We start from the raw sequence: 23,197 nt of genomic DNA on the forward strand, positions 1-23,197 counted from the left end.
TATTTATGAATACATCATTTAATAATTAGTTCTGGCTTATAACTGCCTGGTATGAAGGTTGTATATCCCACGGTAGCCATCTTGAATCGTACAGTCGTACCAGTATCAGGCAAAGCTTTCTCCCACATTTAAACATTTGTAAATATATGTTTGAAATATGGTTACCTGATTACCATCTCGAAAGGCTTTCAAAAGTAGACTTAATACAAGTCAGCGTTTTTTCGTAAACAAAGTATTACGAAAGAAAGGTTTTTAAGTGACTTTAGTACAAAAAAGAAATCCCTTGTTATTTTGTAATGTCTGTCGTATTACAATCCGATTATACTTCATATAAAAGCTCTTTGTTTCCATTAAATGAGTCTTCAAAATTGTCTGCCTTTGATAAATAAAGTATCATTTCTGTTTTCGAGTGTACCAGTGAGTCTGAGTGTTGTAAAATTCGTTTGAAGGTCAAGACCAACTTAAAGCTGATTTACGTCACAAGATAAATATCGTGTAGTTTGCAATACATTGCTGGCAATGTTAGTTAACATTAGATACCAGTGTTGCACGACTCCGCAATGTATGCAACTTCCACGATATTTCTCGCCTTGTCTAAAAATTAAATCGTGATACATATAAGTTGTTCTACAAACAATTTCTTATTATATGTTTTTTGTTACAGGTAATTGACCTCATTCATTGTCCAGATAAATGCTTCGTGTTACCTTGACAGGTATGAAAACGTTTAACATCTAATACAAGGAAATCGATTTGATTTGTGACGATAGTTTGGAACAAAAGTCGTAGTAAATATTCGTTACGAGGTAAAAGAGGTATTACAATCTGATATGTTATTGTAAGGTCGTAGCCGTTTAAATTCCTCAGGACTTTTTTACTTAGTCCTCATGATTAAACTATATTTTATAGATAATTAATTCTTAGGAAGTTTTTATCGATAAACCTTATTTCATTTGTAATAGAACCTTTCATATCGTACATACAATATTACAGCAAATAATTTATAGCTCAATACAAAATCATAACTCATGATAGCCACTTGGTTTCGTAAAAAATAGTAATCAACAAACAAAAGAGTATAATTCAATATTCCCCTAATCCCTGACCAGTCACGTTGCAGGGGTGGACACCCTTCATGATTGCATTAAAAAATAATCACCAGAAATACTAAAACGAATCACTATGGCTGCTCCGGTTATTTGATATTTTAAATGTATCGATAGCATGTTGTTTATACATCGTTTTAACAAATATATTTGTTGGTTTGAATCTAAAATCTACACTGTGCTAGACGTGTCGCGGGGTCGATCCCCATGTAGGACAAGCATTTGTGTGATCCACGAATGCTTGTCCTGAGGCTGTCTTTGTCATGTGAATTGAATGTTTGTGAAAACCTCCGCGACATAGGATTATCCTTAGTCCTGGAGTCGATTTTTTTTAATAGTAATTGTTACTTTACATTTTATTTATAACTATCCTTTGGCCAATCCTTACCGTGTTAATACTTTTAGTTTATAAATAGCTACTTTATAAAAAAATGCTTTTTCAATCTCTCTAAACGTAACAGTTTTTTTTAAATCAACATTAGTTGTTATAAGATCGATAAGATTAGCCGAAAATCGCATGATCGCTTGCGCAACTTAGTAGAAAGTGTTTCACGGTGCCCGCACATTTGCTATTGTTATACAAATACTCGGACGTCGTGATTGTCTACATCTGACAGACTATCATTGTTAACATCGATTACACTTGAAAAGCGAATCGAACGCGAGACTCTGAGCTTCAAGTATTTTCTATGGTCGTTGTTATTATATGAGGATAGGTATAAACAATGTGTATGTTGGATTAATGCAAGGAACATTATTACTGATTTCACTACAGTCTATACGTATCTCCAGGGTCTTATGAACCGTGATAGCTAGGCTTGAAATTTTCATAGATATCTATTCGTTTTGCTGGTATATTGTCGTTCCTATTTGTGCGGAACCCTCAATGTCGCGAGACTACTCGCATTTGACCGATTACAGTAAATTCGGATATCGGAGTCTTGTTTTACCTTGTGTACGGAGGATATAACAGTCAGTTTACACAACAAACCTTAAAATCAGAAAATGTTCGTACAAATGCATAATTAACAACATTTTCATGCTTAGTTAAGAAGTGAATGTTCATATGAATGGCATTTATTGAGTACTAAAACTTTTATACATCGACAAATAAGTACTCAACATAAAATCTCTTATTTAGAAGTAGGAAAATCTTAAAAGGCTAAAAAACTATAAACATGGTGTTTCCTTATGACCGTTTACATTGCAAGTAGCAAGTTAAGGTCTACAATTGAATACAAGTGTTTAAATAAATAAAATATTTAATTTATTCCCAAATAATATCGATAACAAAATAACAAACAACGTTCTGACTCCAACTAACCTGCAATGATGATAAAATTAAAAAAAAAACTTTAATCCGTATGTCAGATAACAGTTCTGAAAGAGAAAAATAGAGGCCTTTGCGCTGCAGTGGAAACATAAAAAGACTGTATATGTGTATCAAAAAGATGATATATTTATAGTGAAACAAATGAGATCAAAAATTCATTATAAATACATAATTAAAGTACCCGCATGTGCAGGGGATGGGAGATTAATGACGTAACATAATTTTATCAACCCTGATGTATGTACCTTACTCATACATACACAGATGCTCAAGTATTCTTATTTACAGAATTACTACAGAGGAGCTCGTGGCTAAGCTATAACCGCATGACTGATACAGTCACAGGTTAAGCTATGCTTGACGCGGTTGGTCTGTAGATGGGTGACCATCTTTGTCATAACGAGTTCCTCCGTGTTTCGGAAGGCACGTTAAATTGTGGGTCCCGGCTGTTATTCCAACATCTTTGACAGTCGTTACAGGTAGTCAGAAGCTTGAAAAAAAAAGTCTGACAGCCAGTCTAACCAAGGGGTATCGTGTTGCCCAGGTAACTGGGTTAAGGAGGTCAGATAGGCAGTCGCTCCTTGTAAAACACTGGTACTTAGCTGAAACCGGTTGGACTGGTAGCCGACCCCAACATAGTTGGGAATAGGCTAGGCCAATGAATGATGACTAGCTGTTGTTCGCGGATTCGCTCGCTTGAATATCTCTCATAGCTGCATAAACATAAATCTGACTAAAGTTTTTGTATCTGTCAAGCTACTATCAAACTTACGAAGTTCTAAGTCATCAACTCAATTGCCTGTCAACATTAATTTAATTATCACACTATACCATTGTCCTGTTGAACCGGAAAACCATACCTATGATATGTAAAACGATCCATACTTAAGGAAAAACCCTGAAAGCGGTAAAACCCTGGTTTACATGGCGCTTAAGAGCTTTCAAAGTTATAGCCTAAATACCATGAAAATGGTTTCATAAAACGTAGGTATTATTTATCAATAAAGATTTTTTAAACAAAACTACTCCCGTGTCTATATTCGAATTTAGTATATGTATAATTAAGTAGTTAGATTTTGTCTGAGGCTTTGCTTGAGAGCATTTTGGCTGTAGTAAGAAAAAGTATAATCCTATGCATTACAAGACAATATACATATACCGAAATTGGTTAAAACCGGTTGGATATTTCATCCATGTATCTGATCAACGCTTGCTTATAAGTGCAACTTAAATATATCAAGTGCGGTAATATCGAATTTTTAATTCAGGAGAAACTTGACGGCCGTCGGTTAAAAATAAACCTTAAGCTGTCAACTTTAACCTTACTTTATTTATTGCAAATGAAAGTTCTTAGGAAGGATATTAAATACATATTAAATATGGATTTAAGACATTATCTAGGGAAAGTCTGATGTTTCCAAGTAGATAATGTCACTCTCGGTAAAAGCCATATTTACTTCCTGTAGCAGCGTTAAAAAGGTTATATCTCACTAGCTGTTTGTTCGCGGTTTCAATGTCGGTTATAGCTACAAAAAAAAACTTATTTAACAAGTCGAATAAAATTTATCTTATATGTAAGATGTCAGCTACTTCCATAACAAATTTCATCAAAATCAGTCCAGCCGTTTAGGCGTGAAGTGGTAACAAACATATAAAAACTTTCGTATTTACATTAGTTTAACATTTTACCAACAAAAAATCACTTAAACCTAAGTACAGGAATCCGATGTTATAATAAAAAGCTTAACGACCGATAAATCGAGTCCGAAGCGACCAAGCTCGTGCCATTGCCCTGGCTACTGTTTCCTTGTACACAACTTGGCAACAAAATCGAATGATTTCTGACCTTGAGATGAAGAAAAAAACTATTACATCGTGGTCAATGATTGGGAAGCACTACGGAACGATCGCACATGATTTGAATATTAATTGAGATGAGAATGACTTAAGAGTTTGCTGTAATTGTGCGTCTAACGATGTTACTAGTTTTATTTTATTAAACGACTAACAAATTTAATTCTTGTGTCGCGGAGGGCTTCACAAACATTCTAGTCACATGCACGCACTTTGTTTTTGCTTCACGCATGTATGACGTTATGTATGTTTGTACTATATACATATTTATATGTATTGTCTACCAGGCGTTTTTATTTCCTATAACGTTTGTCCTAATAGTTAAGTTAGGACAAACAAACAAACAATGTATAGAGGTTTATGTTTACATGCGTCCTACTTAAATTAGTCTGCTAAGTAAATATTTAAAAGTACATTTAAGTGATTGATGAGTTCAATATTCGATTTTGTAATGAACACCCTTGACCATGAAGTTTGGCTGAAACAGACTTATATTAGTTACAGTAATACAGTTATTTTGAGAAGTTATAACTAAACGAAACAGTTCCGCGCTTCTACACGATCTCGTTCTTGTAAACATGTAACAGTATACATTTGTGACGTCAAACGCACACATACACACAGACACGAGTGTAAACCATTATTATTTATGTATTTCTTAAAATAATCAAGCATAAATTGTAAAGGTCTAATTGTCTGAAATAAATAAATTATGAATTTCACGAATTGGCAACTAATTACAGTAGATCTTGTTTTATAGTAGGCATAAATAATTGTCCTTGTTACCTGTTTATAATGTAACTTCGTATAACAATTGTCAATAGATATTATAGCTGATTGTGAAATTAAATAGAACGCCATGGAAATTACCAGAGTAAATGAACAGCAAACATGTCCATTCTCCGTGAGATTAAAGCGTCGACTGAAGATAATTTTAGATTTTCGGGTTGGAAGTTTGTCGATATTCATTTTATCGACATTTGCGAAAAAGTAACTGTTCATCTGTTTTTTTTTATTCTCGATCATTCATTTCAATATTAATATTAATGTTATAAAAATAACAACAATAAAACTAGAATTGTCCCAACTTCCACTTGCCTGAATTCCATCTCCATGGACATCTATAGACCGTCCTTTGGTCTATGAATACAGGACCACGCGGTCAATAGTAATACACAGATTATTATAGTAAACTATTTCCCCATTCTTCGTATACACTACTAACAGGAATTCCCTTTTAAGGAAACATTGTTATGATATCTCCATTTAGCTTTACGGACAATGCGTCCCCCATTTCAACTCCATGTTTATTTTACTTACCTATCCCTTCTGATAGACACGAATCCAATTGTTAGACATTCTAAAGCCATGTTTGACAGTGTAAGTCATTTTACGCATTGAACAACAAACAATGAACATCCTTGGAGTTTAAGATAAATAATTCATATTTGCCTTGTTCTGTTGAGGAAGAGTTTGTATTACGCACCCTGTGTGTTATAATTAGCGTGGCGAAGCAAAACAATATTTAATCAAATTGCTTGGAATTATACTTAAATGTCTTTGTCAACGTTTTTTGTCTTACCAAATTATTAATTAGACATAGTTATTACCAAGTAGTAAGGTCATCATAAATTAATCATCTTTGTTTTGTTGTATCTTTTTTCTAGTTATTATTTAAGGTGAAGTCTTCAAACACTGATGTATTATAATTTGAAGTATAAATTGTTAAAAAGAGTTAAATAAACGTTTTATTTTAACAAAGACTACCTTTTGTAATTTTAGCCAAGCTATACTCGGTTTGCTTTTACGTTGTTTCAATATGACCTGATTGATTTATGAATAAATTAACGAGAGCCCCAATGGAACGATGGATTAACTCCAGTCGGAATATATTTTACATAGTTATTAAAACAGGCGTTGTCGATATCGATATTTTTTTAATTTTCCACATCGCTAGCTGCTCGCGTTTTAAACTTATAAATAGTGCGCGTAAAAGTCACGTGTGTCGATACTATAGTCTAGTCTGCCGCGAGAATCACCCGGGATTGCACGTCGAGATAAATTAGTCTTCCTAGAAAACTGTCTGGCATTACACTATCTCAAATACTTAGTACTTTATTTTAGAGCTATTACTTAGATACTTAGTACTGAAATTTCCTTTCCAATCAGCGCTAAAATTGAGCTAGATTCATAATACTGATAAGTAATAAACGAGGTTACATTCTGCATGTACAGGCCCGAGATATGTAGCATCGTGTACATTACATACCACTAAATCGATTAACGGAACCCTTTGCGAATCCAGTCCCCATAACGTGGGGCGTGCAAACCCCATTAGGGCTGCTGTTCATTTACGAGGGTGTGAGTCCTGTCCGTTTTTTAAAACCTTAACATTCACCTCATATTTTATTTCGTTGAACACTTAGCCGAGGTAACTCTCTCTACTTAAAGCTTTTCAGAGGAAATTAGATACCGTCTACAGATTCACCTTGCGTTTGCCAAGAGCTTGTTTACAAAAAAAAGTACTTCTCATTTTTGACGGTTAATCTCTTACAAAAGATCACTTTTTTCTTGTTTACATGGCAACGACCTTACCCGTTCCCGGTCGCTTGAAAGCGACTGCGGTGTGACGCTTTTTCCCTAAGGAACTTACATATCTCCGTCCTTGTCTCCAATCCGATTTCGTGTCTTAACAGGCTGCGCTTAAATCGATTTGTCTCGCCTTAACTCGCCAAGATGCCATCAGCGATGATATCGCTGTCTCATTCCTTCTTTTAAACCTGTCCTTGTGCTGCCAGATTTAATTTGCCTTTTTTGCTGCGGTTGAAATGTGGCATCGTCGCTATTAGACGGCTGGTTTTAGAAGTGCTTTGCATTGCAGTAAACGGGAGGTAAATGCATGCTGACGTAGGCAGTCTGCCGTCGAGTTAGGTGCATATTAAATTTGGTCGGTATGCTTCGGGCGCATAATAGAAGGCCACTAGTTTGTGGTTTTACTGTTGTATGTTGGTATTAGTACCATGTTTTATGTGGTACGTGCATATTCTCTTCTTTTTACGAGGAGTCTGCTGTTGGGTTTGTTTAAAACTGTCTATGAAAAAACTGTGGTTTGTATTGAAAGCTATGACGGACTGTTTATTGCTCATTAACTAATGAAAGACTTGAGTTTAAGAAAAAGGCTATTCAAAGTTTCACTTTTTATTGGTTCATTAATTTTTATTTATTCATAGTAACCGCTGCTTTAGTAGCTGTATATCGTTTCGTTTGAAACGCAGCTCTGTCTGGTAATCATAAAAATGTTTGTCCGTGTAATTGGTGAAAGGTAGAGTTTTAAATTTATATTTTTGATTTAACCACTCATTACCCGCATTTGTTTGTCCCGAATGTTTATTATTCGTTATGGTTTAGTTGTGTTGGAATAAAGAATTTCTCGATTTGAGATTAAGCGTAAGTTTGCTACGGTTTTGGATGGCAACACTTTAATATTTCTTGATATTTTTCGTTTAAAGTTTCTGTTTAAATTATCGCTAATCTCATCTAAAATCTTTGTTACTCCAACTCAACAAGTATGTAACTTAATCAGGAACATTTAAGTAAGTGAAACATTTAAGTGTTGTTCTTATCACAGAAATCTGAGACGATTTATGCAGGCTGATCCGTGGGAGTTTTTACCTTTTTAATTAAGTACACCAATTTAAGCTTTAGTTACCTTCCTACTCGTAAGACATGGTGCCGTAGAAGATATAGTATAAAGTACATGTGTATACTTCAAAGTGTAATTTATTTGAGTGCATGTCATCGTGGAATCATAATCAATTACAAAAACAGGTAAGCATAAAGAGTCGTATATTTTAATGTTTATAAAAGCGACTAATATCATCTCGTTTATATCAAAGATACCAGTCAACCTCAAGTGACCACAAAGGTACAATGCATGCGATAAAGCGGAACTGGTCCCGGGTTACGCAACGCGCATGCGCCCGCGCCGCCATGTTTGCTACCATTTAGTGAACTCGGGCGCAACGTCGCGTGGTAACCACTTCCGCAATAGATACTAAACAACGCATCCTATTAACTTGCCTAATAACGACAGAATATTGTAATAACAATGTAGGTTTCATTAGTAGCGTTTTTTTTTTATTTTCGATAAGTGATTTCCATGTTGCAAGCTCTTTCATCAATATTTTCCCAATAATTGTTAGTAGTAGAATATTGTTGCTAAATATAAAAGTACGTGAGCTTTATCTAAGGTTACTTCAAATAAAAACAAATATATATGTATCGAGGTCTGGTTTTTGTAAACCTACGTTCATATATAAAAGTAAGACAATAGTTTATCGAACTTTCAAGTGCCTTTGACTCAACCTACCTCGATTTGGGTTGACTAGAGTCAATTAATTGAACAAAGCACATCGATTAATACGAAACGTTACACCGCGACCGAAACTAATGTCCTTCTATTTATAAAAACAATGGAGACTTCCTAAACTGTTGTCGTCTGCAGTTACCCACGTAATTTATGGTCATGACCCGTTTCTGTGAAGCCGGAGACACCCCTTATCTCACCAGATCATGTTACATCAACATTACAGAACAATGGCCAAGTATTTGTTTACAGTTAACTCCTGCTAGAAATTAACCCAGTTGATAAACCCTCCCCACTAATAAAGGTCTCATTAAATAAAGCCCATCTTTACAGAATCACTTAAGACTTCATTCTAACCATACTATTTTTACACACGGCAACAATAGCTTCGTGACGAAAAACACCGTCTACTTAACTCAAAGCAATTTGGACTTCATGATCCAGGATTTAAGGACGATAATCCCAGGTGTTGCTGTCATAACTGGGAGTGTTTCCGTACACTGTATTATGGTTAGTGTTGTCATTGCGTTTAATTATCCGACTTGTCAACTCGTTCATTATAGAGGCACGTCACGCGACGACACCGATGTCGGGTAATCACGATATTTCTCGCAGAGGTGGGGACACAACGTCGGGGTTTGTTTATCAATGCCTCCAAATATTAATGACCTAAACTGCCCCCACTAATGACGCCGGCGAACGAGAATTAGATAATTATTACTAGTAATAACCGTTATACCCACCTATTGATACCTCATCACCGCACCACGATACATATTTCATATCGTAGCCATCAATGTCTTCGTATCCAGTTTAATGATGATTAAAAGTAAATTAGAGATTATTAACATTCTCCAAAAATTGAACTAGATACAGAATATATCACATTAATTCGCTTAAACATATTTGGAGATTTCTAATTTAAAATGATTAATTTCGTGGCGTGTTTGCTATTAATTCCATTCGAAAAGAGAGTTGTTGACACATTAGTCTGTGTTTGATCGACAATATGAGCCCGGTATGACCTCACCCCAACATTAATTGGTTTTAAGCGCATGCATGGACGATGGCCTAAATATCCTACGATCTATAGTACGTGGTGGCGCGGTTATTAGCTAAAACACTGTTTAATTAACTAGTTTAATTAGAATTGAATCCAGCGGCGGTAATCCGCCATGACACTGACCGTACAATTTTGATGCTTGTTTGTTTTGTGAATTCGCTCCTTAATTATGTATGAAATGTGTTCAAGATAAACAGAGATGACTGAACACGTGAAACGTACTCCTAATTATCCTTAATCTATAGACTAACAGCTAAGTACTAGACTAAAGTAATATAATTATTACTTGCTAAAAATTGTGGCAGATGACATGGTCAGGAAAATACCTCACCAAAGTTCTTTAAGGGTGTGATAAGCCACTTTAGAAGCATATGATCTGTTTTAAAATCAACATACGGCCCATATTCATCCACTGCTGGACATAGGCCTCCCCAATTGCACGCCCTCGAGATCCAGCTTAGGCTGCTCGCATCCAGCTCCTGCCAGTCGTTTTTAGCAGATCATCAATCCACCGTGCCTGAGGACAGCAAAGCTGAATTTTGACTAAATTCCAGTTTAAAAATAGCCATGAACCCGACACAAATTTATAACTTTTCTTTTACGTCAGAACTAGCTGTTATACATCGAGATTAATATTTGTGGTTCATCAATTGAATGTTCCTAACATCAATCAAACGTTTCATAAAAGTCTGAGATAATTAATTCAATCTATTTCGGGCTCTAATTAATACAATATTTTTGGTCATCTTCACAAATCATGGGAAACACGTGGGAATCAATGTAGGTGTGAATTAATAACAATTTCCATTAGTGACTTATGTTTCAGCTTTCTAATTGATTCTACGAAAACATAGAAATAATTAATTTGTAAAGGGTCATAGTTGAGTTTCGGGTAAGGTGCATCAACGTTTAATAAGCTTGGAACTTGGCTTTTCTTGGAAAATTGTGATTGACATGATTCCAAAGCGTTTGACGTCAGCGTGCAATTAATGATTCAAAACCAACGGTAAAATACATTGTAAAAAGCCTTACATATACAGTAAAAACCGTTAAATTACATCTCGTTAACGTTAATCTGCTGCTACAGATTTTATGTCCATAAGAAAGTCACTTTCCCGAGAACATAAGTATAACATTAAAATCACCGCAATTACTTGTCTACCTGTCTATACTTAACGTCATTCGTTTGTTAGACAACCAATAAATACGCCGTGAACATTGAAATACTCGGTCAGCTGATGAGGTGAATGACCTGGTGTCGTTGACCCCACTAATGGTGTATTACCTATTTACTGATGACACTATGATGATAGTGAAATCACGACAAGTGTAAACTGATGATAATGTGACCTTTGATTTGTTAACCGTTAGAGGCCGCTGCCGGCGTCCGGTTGCTGGGGATTCCGTAGATTGTAGGATTAGCATGCAATATGACAAGCTGTTGGTTTGTTCTGTTTACAAAACTTCTTGAGTGTAAGAATAATCGAGTGCTTGAGAGCATGACGACAAACCGAGTTCGAACATGAAATGTTCTTGACACATTGTTATAAAAAAAACGAAACGATTTAGTTTAATGGAATCGATAACGTCCTATATTAGATATGTTTTATTTTGCACACACTTATAAAATTATCAACAAATAAAATAGACAATTAATAGTCAATGTAAATCCATCCTTATAAACGAAGTTAAAAGAATGTTGTAAATAGGAAGTGCATTATAATTCTTGACCATAAGTAACAATGTATTATCGAACAACACATCGCATAATTATTTATTATCAATAGCACAACAGGTGTTAATTGTTGACAATTAACAGTGCGAACACTGATTACAAATTGCGCTTATAGAAAACAAAAGTTCGTCTGACATATAATTCGGAGTATTTAAAGCCGTTATTTTGTTATTGCTGTGTCAATTTTGACACTACATATCTAAAGAGGTTCAATGCCATTGTTTCTGAAGTTCAACTCATAAGATGTATGACTTTATCTATTGTAACATAAAGGTCTTTTTTCTTCGCAAATTGTATATCATGTGTAAGGTATCAATGGTAAGAATGTTGCACCTTTAGAAGTCGGACTTCGCATTGCAAACTGTTTAGATAGTTTTCTTGGACAGAGTGCTAAATTAAATACATTAACATGTACACAATTTTACACTTTTTGTAAACAACTACTTTGCGGTTCTTTGCATGGATTTGTATGCACGATGTGCACGTTCGACTCCAACCCATTCAAAATACCAATGTAGTCTAATTTGTCAGTTATATGTATTTTTTAAATATTCTACGACACCACTGACAAACGCTGAAGGAAAACATCGTGAGGAAACTTGGATTCGAAATATTGGAATCTTTAATCGCCAACCGATTGAGTGCGTGGTGATCAATGCTCAACCCTTCCCACTACGGGAATATACTCAGCAGTAGGACGTATATAGGCTGTTATGATATTCATCATCATTGGCGTCTAATATCTATGACAGAAAATTGAAACAGCAGCAGTGTTCTGGTTGTATGTAGTTGCTATGGTATGATATTGGTTAACAATAAAGAAATGAATAACATTTATCGCACCGTCTTGTTCCCACAACAGCAACAATATAATTTAATAAGGTGTTACAATAGACTCTAGTGTAGCTCAACGTTAAGACGAGTCCAGCTGTGGTCCGCGATAGCCCAAGCTTCATTGTAAATATTACCATCCAAGGTGTGTGGCATGCACATAACTTCAAGTGCAACTTCGTTTTTATTTACACTAACTATTAGCAGAAATGCTTTCTCGGTCAACATAGCAATGCCTATCTGACACTAACTGCCATTCCATATAAGTCGACGAGATTTACCGCGTATAGGGAAGGTTAAAAAAACTCTAATTAAAAAGTCATTGAACCTGATTTAAGATTTTTTCATTTGTGCGATTTTGTTTAGTTGGATAAAATTTTTGTCATCTATCTGCCAACGGTAAAAATACAAATCCTTCTTTTAGTAAATGAAAAATTATTGATCCCTTGTCCTTACATAATTTAATTTAAATACGACGTACTGGGAATTAGGTCAATAGGACGATGTCCACAGCTCCCGAAATAGACTTCGGCAGATAGGTCCCTGTGATTTGCAACGCCTACTCGTACTAAGCCCATTTGGAACAAGTACCTGTTCCCTACCAGATTGAATTAGGGCAGTATAAAGGCAGTAGTCTAGGTTTTCGTTATACAAATTATATCTTTTGAAGTATTCAAAGATATTTTGTAGTTCTGTTTTTTCAGCTACTAGATATTGTCAAAATAATTTATATGCATTATTTTATTTCATATAGTTGTCAAAAAAGTGGCAATTCGTAAATAAATATCCTCTTTTCAAGGCTGACGATAATAATCTGCCACTTTATTTTTATTATTAAGACGTCGTTTATCGTTAAGTAGCAAATAAGAACTAACCTTATCGATACAACGGTCTAAAATGTTGACACAACCCATTAGTCGCCTACGACACCCACGGGATAGGGGTGACTTATTCATTGCCCAAACGTGGGCGCTTTACGATAGTTACCAGCCCGTAACTATCCCACTGCAAGGCTAAGAACTGTAAACACACAGCAAACTAGCTCTCAACAACTCTCCTTACCGCGGTTTGGCAATTCCAACTCATTAATGTTAGATTTCAAGTAACAGCAGATGTCTTTTAACTAACAAATTGCCTCTGACATTCTGAACCTGTTATGCATTTCAGAAACTCGTTTGTAACTTTGTAAAGCTTGTAGCCTCATCTTCCCGTCTCATTTTAATACCTATGTCAGTCTAAGACGTGTAATTATCTGATAACGTTAATGTCAGCAGAAAGTGACTTTGTCGATCGATCTAACACGGCCTATCAGCTCAGTCGCGGCCTGTTTAAATTCTTATTAAAATATCTGCAAAGTGGGGTCTCATTATCGATCAAATATCGTGTCCCAAGACCGGGATTATATTAATTGCTGGGATTCTAGACAAGTTACATTTCTATTAACGCGAACGCTGATTAAATCCCTCAAATATAATTTACACTGAAAAATGATTGATGAAAATGAATGTCATACCCCTTACAATTGAAGTTTGCAATATTGTCTAGACCCCGTTGATTATCTCAATTGCTGTCATCCTATCCAGACAAACCAATGTTTAATCTTGATTGATTGTAATCGATTACGACATGCTTTCGCTAATTAATAAACATTTGGATGTTGGGAAAAGGTCAACGCGATTTTTAATACTTTCTAACTTACGTTATTTTTGATATACGTTTGTTTAAAGGAATTCAATTTTCATTTATCAAAATAAATAAAAAATCATTGAGTATATTGTAGCAAAAGAAACATTGCGCAGATTATAACTTCCTGACAGGTCAAATTTAACTACAATTATTAAATATTCGTCGATATAAAGTCTATGAGTTTTTGATAGGTTAAATCACATGACAATTGTTAAATTACCGCTTGCGTCGAATCAATATCTCAACAGTACTACTGAAACACAACTGGTATATCGTTGAGCTATAGGATCTGCACAGCTATAGTCACTGTTGGGGCTACGTTCGGAGCTCGCAATATAGCCCAATTACAGAGTGACAGGAGTGGCCGCAGACCGTGCAACGACTGCGTTCAAACCCCGCGGTCTGCGGTCGCCCTAGCTAGAAACTGTGCGCAATATCTCGCGATATAGTTTTAAATCACACGACCGTTGTTGCAGAGAGAGTTGTCGATAGTAAACGAAATCTAACAATTGTTGGTAGCTCGTTAATATTGTATAACGAGGTCTGAAATATGACGAATAGTTGACACTGAGCTTAGTATTTTGATGTCTTATTTAATAGGTATAATTTTCACTAGTAACGTAAAATATTCACAACATTTTCTTTTGAATATGTTGCTTTCGAAGAGACTCTTTGCCTAGTCCCATTTGCTCTACGAATACTTATGAAAGTTGCAATTGTCATAAGTAAGACACACTTTGGGCGAACGCCAGGTGGGAACCGAAACCTCCACAAAATGTCTTGTTGCTAAGCATAATATGGAAAATTTTTGCACATTTGGCCAAAAAAACTAGTTTCAAAATACAAGCCTGACAACTTATGTTACAGACTAAATTAGAGAAACAACCCTTTGTAATTTGTTAAGCATTGTTAGCCCACATTATTTACACAATTCTCCCCGTACCCTTACTTCTTCATCGATATCACTACCAATCAATGTTTTACTTTTCACACATATTTTCTTGGACTATACGCAACATGAAGATTAAATAACAAATAACAATGCATGTTTAAGTCTCGGTTTCGAGTATGGCGTGCAGGAGCAAATCGATACGAGAGATACTGATGTCTGCAATACAGAACTATTTATTCAGAAAACCAACAGTAGTCCTTGTATCGCGGCGGGTTTTCTCAAAGACACTAGTCACATACACAAAGACTGCCAGACTCCGGACAAGCATTTGTGGATAAAACAAACGATTAAAACAGAAATATTGCATTAGTAAAAGCATATACAAAAAATGTGAATCTGAAATCGCCAAACCGCAGTGAGCACGTGATGATCAATGCTCAATACTTCTATGTAAGATATTTTTTTTTTCGAGCTGTAGGACAATTAAAGACTTGTATTATAATTTAAATGTGTTAATAACTCAACTATCCACTATAAAATAAACCTTTAACAGTAATATCTAAGCCGAGCTTATCGTCCTACTTACAATCAAGAAATATTAATTAAAAGCTACCCTGCTACGTAACGGGATGCAAAATAAAACAATGTCTTACAGTGACGTCACAAGCTTTGTTCGCTAATATTTCTCGGAATATATTTCTTTGTAGTGCTGAATGAATTCCTTCCTCTTTATCATTCCTTTGTGACGGAGGATCATCTTGGTGCAGGTGTTTCGAGATGACGTATTTGCATAATTTGTTAGACTGTAGTTTACATATAACTACAGTCTAAAAAAACCTATTAGTGTAAAGTTTTAATAAAAGCTGAATGTTACAGTAAAGTCTTAATATGATCACTTACGGAAAACAGAACTTGTGTGTTTTTGTTAATGGTCAGCTTGAATAGTCTTCGCTCTTTGTTTTCTGGTCTTCTGTGCCCTACTACTAGAAAAAGAATTTCTCAAAAGCTTAAATATTATGGACTTTTAATTATTTGTTGCATATTTTATTACTCAATAAAACAGGAGTTCTTGTCAGAATAACTCTCCCGCAATCGCGCTTAAATCTTACAAACAATTTGGTCAAAGCTTAAATATTTACAGTCTAATCAAATATACCCAAGTTGAATCGACAAAGATCATTCGATAAGTCTGCTAACTTACATATTTTACATACTTTTGCTTAACAGAACACGGCAAACCCTTGTATTTTACATACAATTCTGTCCTAAGATTGTTTGCAAGCGATTACTCGCGATAACACTGCCCATTGTATATACTTCGTATAAATATGTATGCTTGACTTTACATTTACAGTAAAGAGTCTATTAGGTATATATTCACAGGAAATGGAAATGTGCGATGTCTCCTTATCAAATCAAGATCTCATAATGTTATGATGACATAACAGGATATTACGGAGTCTCAATTTCACATTGATAGAATGATATTTGCTTTCGTTTGCGATATTCCTAACGATATCAGTCGATTTCCAGGAATATTGGATTCAATATAGCTTCAAGCTAATATACTTTAAGGTTAACCTATGTTTATTGATGTAGCAAATATACCAAGCAAGGGTATTAATCCCCATTGCACACGACTAGATACCAACGGTAATGTTATCTAATCGACTTCATTAACTCGTCCTGTGTGTAAGCCTCTTATTGTCTGTATAAATTCGCTGGCGAGACAACAAAGGACTAAGGACTTGATTAAGGGTCTTCGTTTATTTACGACCTTATAGCCACAGAATAAGAACAAATGGAGCAAAGACTGGTTGTACGACGCATACCATTGCAAGCTACGTAACGTCTTTAAAACCGCAAGAAATGTAACGGGCATTTCTTTCTTCACTCTATCCATTTAATTTTCATTTCACAACTAATTGCTGCCGCGGCCCGCCCGCTACAAATCAAAAAATGATCCCCCGGGAACATAAAATCGGGACAAGAACTATCCTATGTATTAATACTGGTTAATATGGTTATATACTATCTGTAAACCAAGTTTCGTCAAAATCCGTTCAGTGGTTTTTGCGTGAAATAGGAAAAATATCCATACCAAACTTTCGCGTTTATAATATTAGGAGGCAGTAGAAAGAAGAATGTTTTTTATCAATGGTCTTGTGTTTTATTGTTTACCAGCGTTAGTACTTTAGTAGTAGTAATTTGGCCTTTTTGAATCTCCATTTGCTTACTCTGTGTCCTCTTCTTCCGTATAGCCTGAAGCTGGAAAATGCACTTATCCTCAGCAGTCAGTGCATAGAATACGGTCAGCTAACGATGTTTTATGTTTGTTCGTATCAGGCTTCACGAGATTAATGCTCGGCAGGATATCTGTGCATGTACCGATAAGGTGGGGGTATTGATGGACCTTGTGCTTTGATTGTTGTAAAACTGTATCCTTGTTCTCGTTTGTTATCATTTCCTTATGGTCTGTGCTGTTCCTGGACTGTACTGGTACTATATTTATGCGGTTTTCTATCAGATATTGCTTTTTTATCATCAGATATTTATCAGTAACCAAAGGGACCTACCAAGTGCATAGGGCAAAGGCATAGGGTACATGGTGGGTTGTCACTATGCATAGTCCTAGCTTTGGTTATGCCAATTTCCTCTCTTGAACTTTGCAGCCGTACTATGTCTATCTTTTGATTTGCATCACTTTGATGTGCGTATCTACATTTGATTGCCATAGCAAACCTAGTTTGAACTATTTTGATGTCGTCTGCTAACCCAACTGAATTTAGCTAAATATTCCGTCTACGGGGTGTTCTTTTCATAAAGCCATCGTCATAACACCATTCGATGTTAATCGTAATTTGATCCACTAATCCCTCAGAATGTTAACAATTGGAATTAAAGCTTATCCGATTAACGTAGATTAAAACTACTCAATTCGCACTTATCGTTTTAACAAAGGGATGACAGGATGTCCTGATTAATTGAAATAATGCGTTTTCACAATCTGAGGTCCAACCGTCAGCTCTTTTATTATTATTATTGCAGTTGTAAAAGCGTGACAGCGCTACCGCGGCATAGAGCGGCATCTCTTTCCAACAATACTGTTAATATTACTTGGTAGGAGGTGCTCCTTAAATGACGACTGATTTCGTCCGTAGGTTGCTGTTAACATTTTATTTCTTTTAGCGACTTTTTTATTGAATTATGCGATTATCCTTAACCTCTTGAACTGAGCTGAATTAAGTTAAATGAGAAATTATTGTGTTTATAAGGTTCCTCTGTAAGACAACTTCTGTAGATAAGTCAAAACTTATATTAGTCTCGAGACTTTTGATAAGTTTCTCCAGTGTTTGATGTAGAGTAACTTTAATTGATGTTTTAATTAAAGTTATTGTTAACTTATTCTTAAACTAGCTTTCGCCCGCGGCTTCGCTCGCGTCGATGTCGGTTATATCGCGTTTCCAAGAGAACTCTTCAAAAGTCCGGGATAAAAACTATCCTATGTTCTTTCTCAACGTCAACTCTATGTCTGTACCAAATTTATTTAAAATCAGTTCAGTGGTTAAGACTTGAAAGCGTAACAGACAGACAGAGTTACTTTCACATTTATAATATTAGTAGGGATGATGTGTCTATACTGTCTGTATAAAATCTTACATTGTATTTTAGAGTTAGACTGTTGTATCTCTAAAGTTTAATACAATTTATTTATTTTCGGTACTCGAAGTTTAATTAAAATAGACTGTTATCTATCAGATGTATTTAGGTCATTCAATTTTTTTTCTATACCATTAAATATTAATTTAGAATCCTTTCAAAGTTTTTGCAGAGTTGTACAATAGTTAAGGTCATAAATCTTTTTGAATCACTGCATAAACAAGTACCCTTAATTTATTATGGGGGTGAATATTGTGAACAGTGGTGTTTTAAATCGATAGTTTAAGGGTGAGAAACATTTGTTTGTGTTACACTCCCTTGTACCTTTAGGGTAGTTTCGGTACTTTATGGTACACTGGAAAGTTATGCGATGTTGCCTTTGGTGATTTGTTTTAATTATTTCCGTTTATAATAGTTTATTTTCGCTTTAGAGGTTAATGTGTTGTTTAATAGTTTGTTTAACTATTAAATTGAGTTGTTTTTGTTTAGAGTCCATTTGTTTTGTTTTTTTTTTAATTACATTATTAAAATATTGTTTGATACTTCATCCAACTTATTGATTACCATACAAAATTAAAATTGAATTGCGTTACAAAAAATCTTGTTACCTTACTTAAATTCTTTAGAATTCCAGACGCTCCAAATTTACTATCCAAACAGTAACTCATAACTTCATAAGTGATACATCAATAACATCAAAACAATACTTCGTTATACTCACCATACCAATTTTAACTTAAACGCTATTAAACCACGACGTACCGTTGTTGAAGCAAGACGCCGCTACTCGTTTGTATAGTGCTCTCTCGCTCCCACAATTACAACAGACCTTATTAAGAGACCTTCATGGTACAAGGTCCTGGCAAAAAAATGTTCCATAATGTATTGTGTACTTCACATGTGTGATAATTTGATTTGTTAACCCAAAACCCAAAGTCTTTTGTTTCCTTGTTTGTCATACAATAATAACACCGTTTCGTTTATTAATGTATAAGGAAATCCGTTTGTTTTTCTTTTTAATACCCTTTTTAAGTACATTTCCTGTTTATTTGCAGTGCGTGCTCTTTGATTATGTTTTAACAGAGAAGACATGTTATATTTGATAACTCAGAGCTTTGGGTAGCTTTTATTTAAAGACTACATTCAGACAAAGTTATTTTCAGTGCTTACTTAATTGTTTCTATACAAGTAACTCTTCGTTGCCCAGTAATCCCAACGCTTCCATACTCGGTGGAAATTTCGATTTGTCGGGTAAATGTAATTTACAATCAACTTCATAATGTAATAAACAATTTTAATTACCACACATAGAAATCATAGAATCGCTTTGTTCTGACATGTCTAAACACAATAACACCAACGGAAAACAAAGAAATTGCATTTAGAGAAACATGCGCCTGCGCACCATGACGGCGTTGTCCTTCGCAGAATCCTGCGCGGGAGACGATAAATCAACGACTTACTGTTGCCGCGCAAACTTGACACTTCATACCAATAAATTATCTTATAACTACACATATATATTATACCAGAAAATTGATATTTAAAAACAAATAATTAAATATTAAGTGGGAAATATTCTCCGAATGAGATTTAATGTTTACATATCTCTTTTTGGCGTTTATTGTGCTTTTAAATGTTGTTATGGTAAGTCAATGTTCTCAATAAGGAATAATGACCCGTAACAATATTTATCAATCGCTCCTAAGATAAGGCACGCATCGTATGCTCTATTAGCGGTAAAACACAAACGAATCTAGGTGGTATTTTATTATTCATGGCGTTACTTCTGAAACACTTAGTATTCGTGTTATTTTATAAAATTGGGGTACTTACGGATTTACCTTACTTTGTATTCTTAGCAAACTTTACATTAACTTGTAGGACGCAAGTTGAAGGAATTTTGAGTGTCTGCACCTAATTTTTTTCATCAAAGACTCAGGTTGTAGTTCAAAATCTTCTGACCGGTTACAGCCAAGTTAAAGATCGTTGGTTAGAATAACTCGAAACGTATATAATTAATTATGTAACTATTGCTATACACTATTAAAACATGACAATGAGGAAAGGGAAACACCTGAGAATTATTCAAGGATACGTTAAGGCACATCAGAGACGAATCGTTTGAACTCTGACATCAAGTTGTCCAACAACAAAGACTGACTCTAGGTTGTACATCAACTGGTTAACGACTTCAGTCTTCTACTGAACGATAAAAAGACGAAAAATAGTCTTACAACTTTAAACTGACTATTATTCGTGCCTTTATTATTCAAATAGCACAAAACCGCTTTCAGACATCATTTCTGTAACGTATCAAATAACACACAGTCACATCTATATTAGTATTATGATAATAAGCTTCCTAAAACAGTAGCCAATGCTTTACTCACGCCATCGCCATTGTAAACGGCTGCCATCTTTGTTGCCTATTACTACAACGTGGAAGTTAATGCAGATCTTATAAACCTGTAACTGGATATGTACAGTCGGTACCATATAAATGATGTTCTCGATGCCTCTGGGTCTTGGTAGCAGATGGCAATGAACCGGTAACGCTGGAGGACGTGAACAGAGAACAGCTATAGGCTGACATAAAGACTCGATGTTCTCGACTTTTATTAATGGAACGTATTGTAATACGATTTGTAGTTAATGGGAAAAAATACCACCGAATAGTCCCTGACGGAAAACCAACGTCAGCGAGCCAGACGCAGACGGAGATGGCGGGATGACCTGGATTTGTTTTTACCGAATTCGCGGCTCAAGAAAGTCAAGTGGAAGAAGAGTTGCCCAGCAGAGGGACATTCCAGGCTAGCTATAATAATTGTAATAAAATAGTTTTATCGCGCAAAGTTCGGTTGTCTTTCTGCGTGTTTGTCGTTTAATTTGCGTAAACCTTTGTTTTTTGACTGGTTAGGTAGGTAGTCCATGTTATAGGTATATCGTGTAAGTTGCCTTCGATCTTCGATAACTGCAATACTCTTATTTAATTTTGATGAGAGGAGATTACGATCAATTCGAATTCGTTTTAATGTAGAAATAAATTACGATTGACTTTCCTATAGCAATGTTTTTATAACACTGTTCCCAACTATACGTAACATTAGTCAGACAAGTAATAATAAGTTTACAAAGCCAGCTGCGTCACGTGCGCAGGCGCACGTTGATACCTTAACCGACGTAACGTCGCGTGAAACTTATCAAACGATAAACAATGTTTGTTTTACCGTAATGTTTCTTAATATGTGATTAAATGTTGTTAAATCATAACTTATGGATTTCAATATATTGCTTTTGTTATGCAGCTGTAATAATATTATAATGTGTATTGTTTTATATAATTAAACTTGAGTAAATCAATGTGAATCATTGAGGTTATAGTTATAGATTTAATAGGGAAAAGGAAACAATCACGTTCGCTATAAGACGTGGCACGATCCAATGAACATATTTAAATTCAGTAGCTTAGTTAATAAAGCGATTAGCTTTTAAAGAAACTAGTCACAGGTTTTAATCCTTTCACAGGTTTGATTTTTTTTCACTGTATTTTTCTATATCTGAGGGCACGGCAGTGCCCCTGCCAAGTCTCGAGCAAAACGGGCACGGCCGTACCATCTTTTCTCGAAGCGATTCGCGGCTGTTTCGCCCCCCCTGTATCTTCGACGTGGACAAAGCTAGGAGTTTAGCTTTTCGGGGAATAATAGTAGGCATTAGAACAAGCTTAAGTTCGAAATTACATGCCAATTGAATTAATGGTTTAGGAGTTACGGTCGATCAAAGTTACACCATTTTGTCACTCACTGACTCACTGACAGATCATCAAAAATCTAAGGTACTTCTAGCAGACTTAGAAACTTCAAATTTTGCACCAAGATAGGTCCTTAGCCACATATAAAGGAAAAATTATAAAAACATTAAAAAATAATATGCCATAGAAAACAATTTTATATTTGCGGTTTGGCAAGAACATTATGTATGGATTTTGACTGCATTGTTAACTTTGTTCGTTGTTTAAGTACCTATTCAATTGGATGAATACATACATAGAATAGAAAAGAATAATATAAATGTAATACACAGACTATCATTAATACAAATTAATACATAAAATTCATAATTCATTAAATTAATAAAGCTAAAACTCCATTGTATTGCGATAAATATTGTATGCGCGCTCGATAGATGGCGTTGTACGTGTCTGAATCGCGCTATGGTTTCGTTACAAAGCGCAGTCTAAGTAGTACTTCAGAATAATTCGATAATTTTCATTTGATAGCGCCACCTGTCTATGAAAAACCATTTCGAAACTAAAAAATATTGTAGTGATAATTGATATTCGGAGAACTTTACGTGTTATTTAGTTTAGTTTAGCTATAGTTTGTAAGTTAGTAGATATATATATATAAGTTTAAGCTTGTTTACATTAGAAGTAACGAAGTCTCAGAGAAGAAACAAAAGAGATAGAGATAGAGAATGGGTTCTAAGCAAAGCAGTAGCTGAAGTCCTAGAAATTATGACACCTAAAAAAAAAGAAAGAAATACACTTACAAAAAATAAATGAGATCCCACCAAAAACATTAAATGTAAAAAAATGCCAAGTCTCTCGATGCAGTCTTTCCATCGTAAAAAGTTTTGAGATCTCATAGAAGCCAAGTCCTATTCAAAATA

The 23,197-nt window shown here is 35.1% G+C and overlaps 1 long non-coding RNA gene across 1 annotated transcript in view; it reads left to right on the forward strand.

The window, feature by feature from the left end:
* Positions 1-661: 661 nt before the first annotated feature.
* LOC113497975 overlaps positions 662-23,197 on the forward strand; it is a 29,307-nt gene continuing 6,771 nt past the window's right edge. The window contains exon 1 of the long non-coding RNA XR_003400943.1: positions 662-715. This is a non-coding gene — a long non-coding RNA (uncharacterized LOC113497975). The remainder of the gene's footprint in view (positions 716-23,197) is intronic.

The sequence above is a fragment of the Trichoplusia ni genome, chromosome 10, assembly GCF_003590095.1.
Source record: "Trichoplusia ni isolate ovarian cell line Hi5 chromosome 10, tn1, whole genome shotgun sequence".
Lineage (NCBI taxonomy): Eukaryota > Metazoa > Arthropoda > Insecta > Lepidoptera > Noctuidae > Trichoplusia > Trichoplusia ni.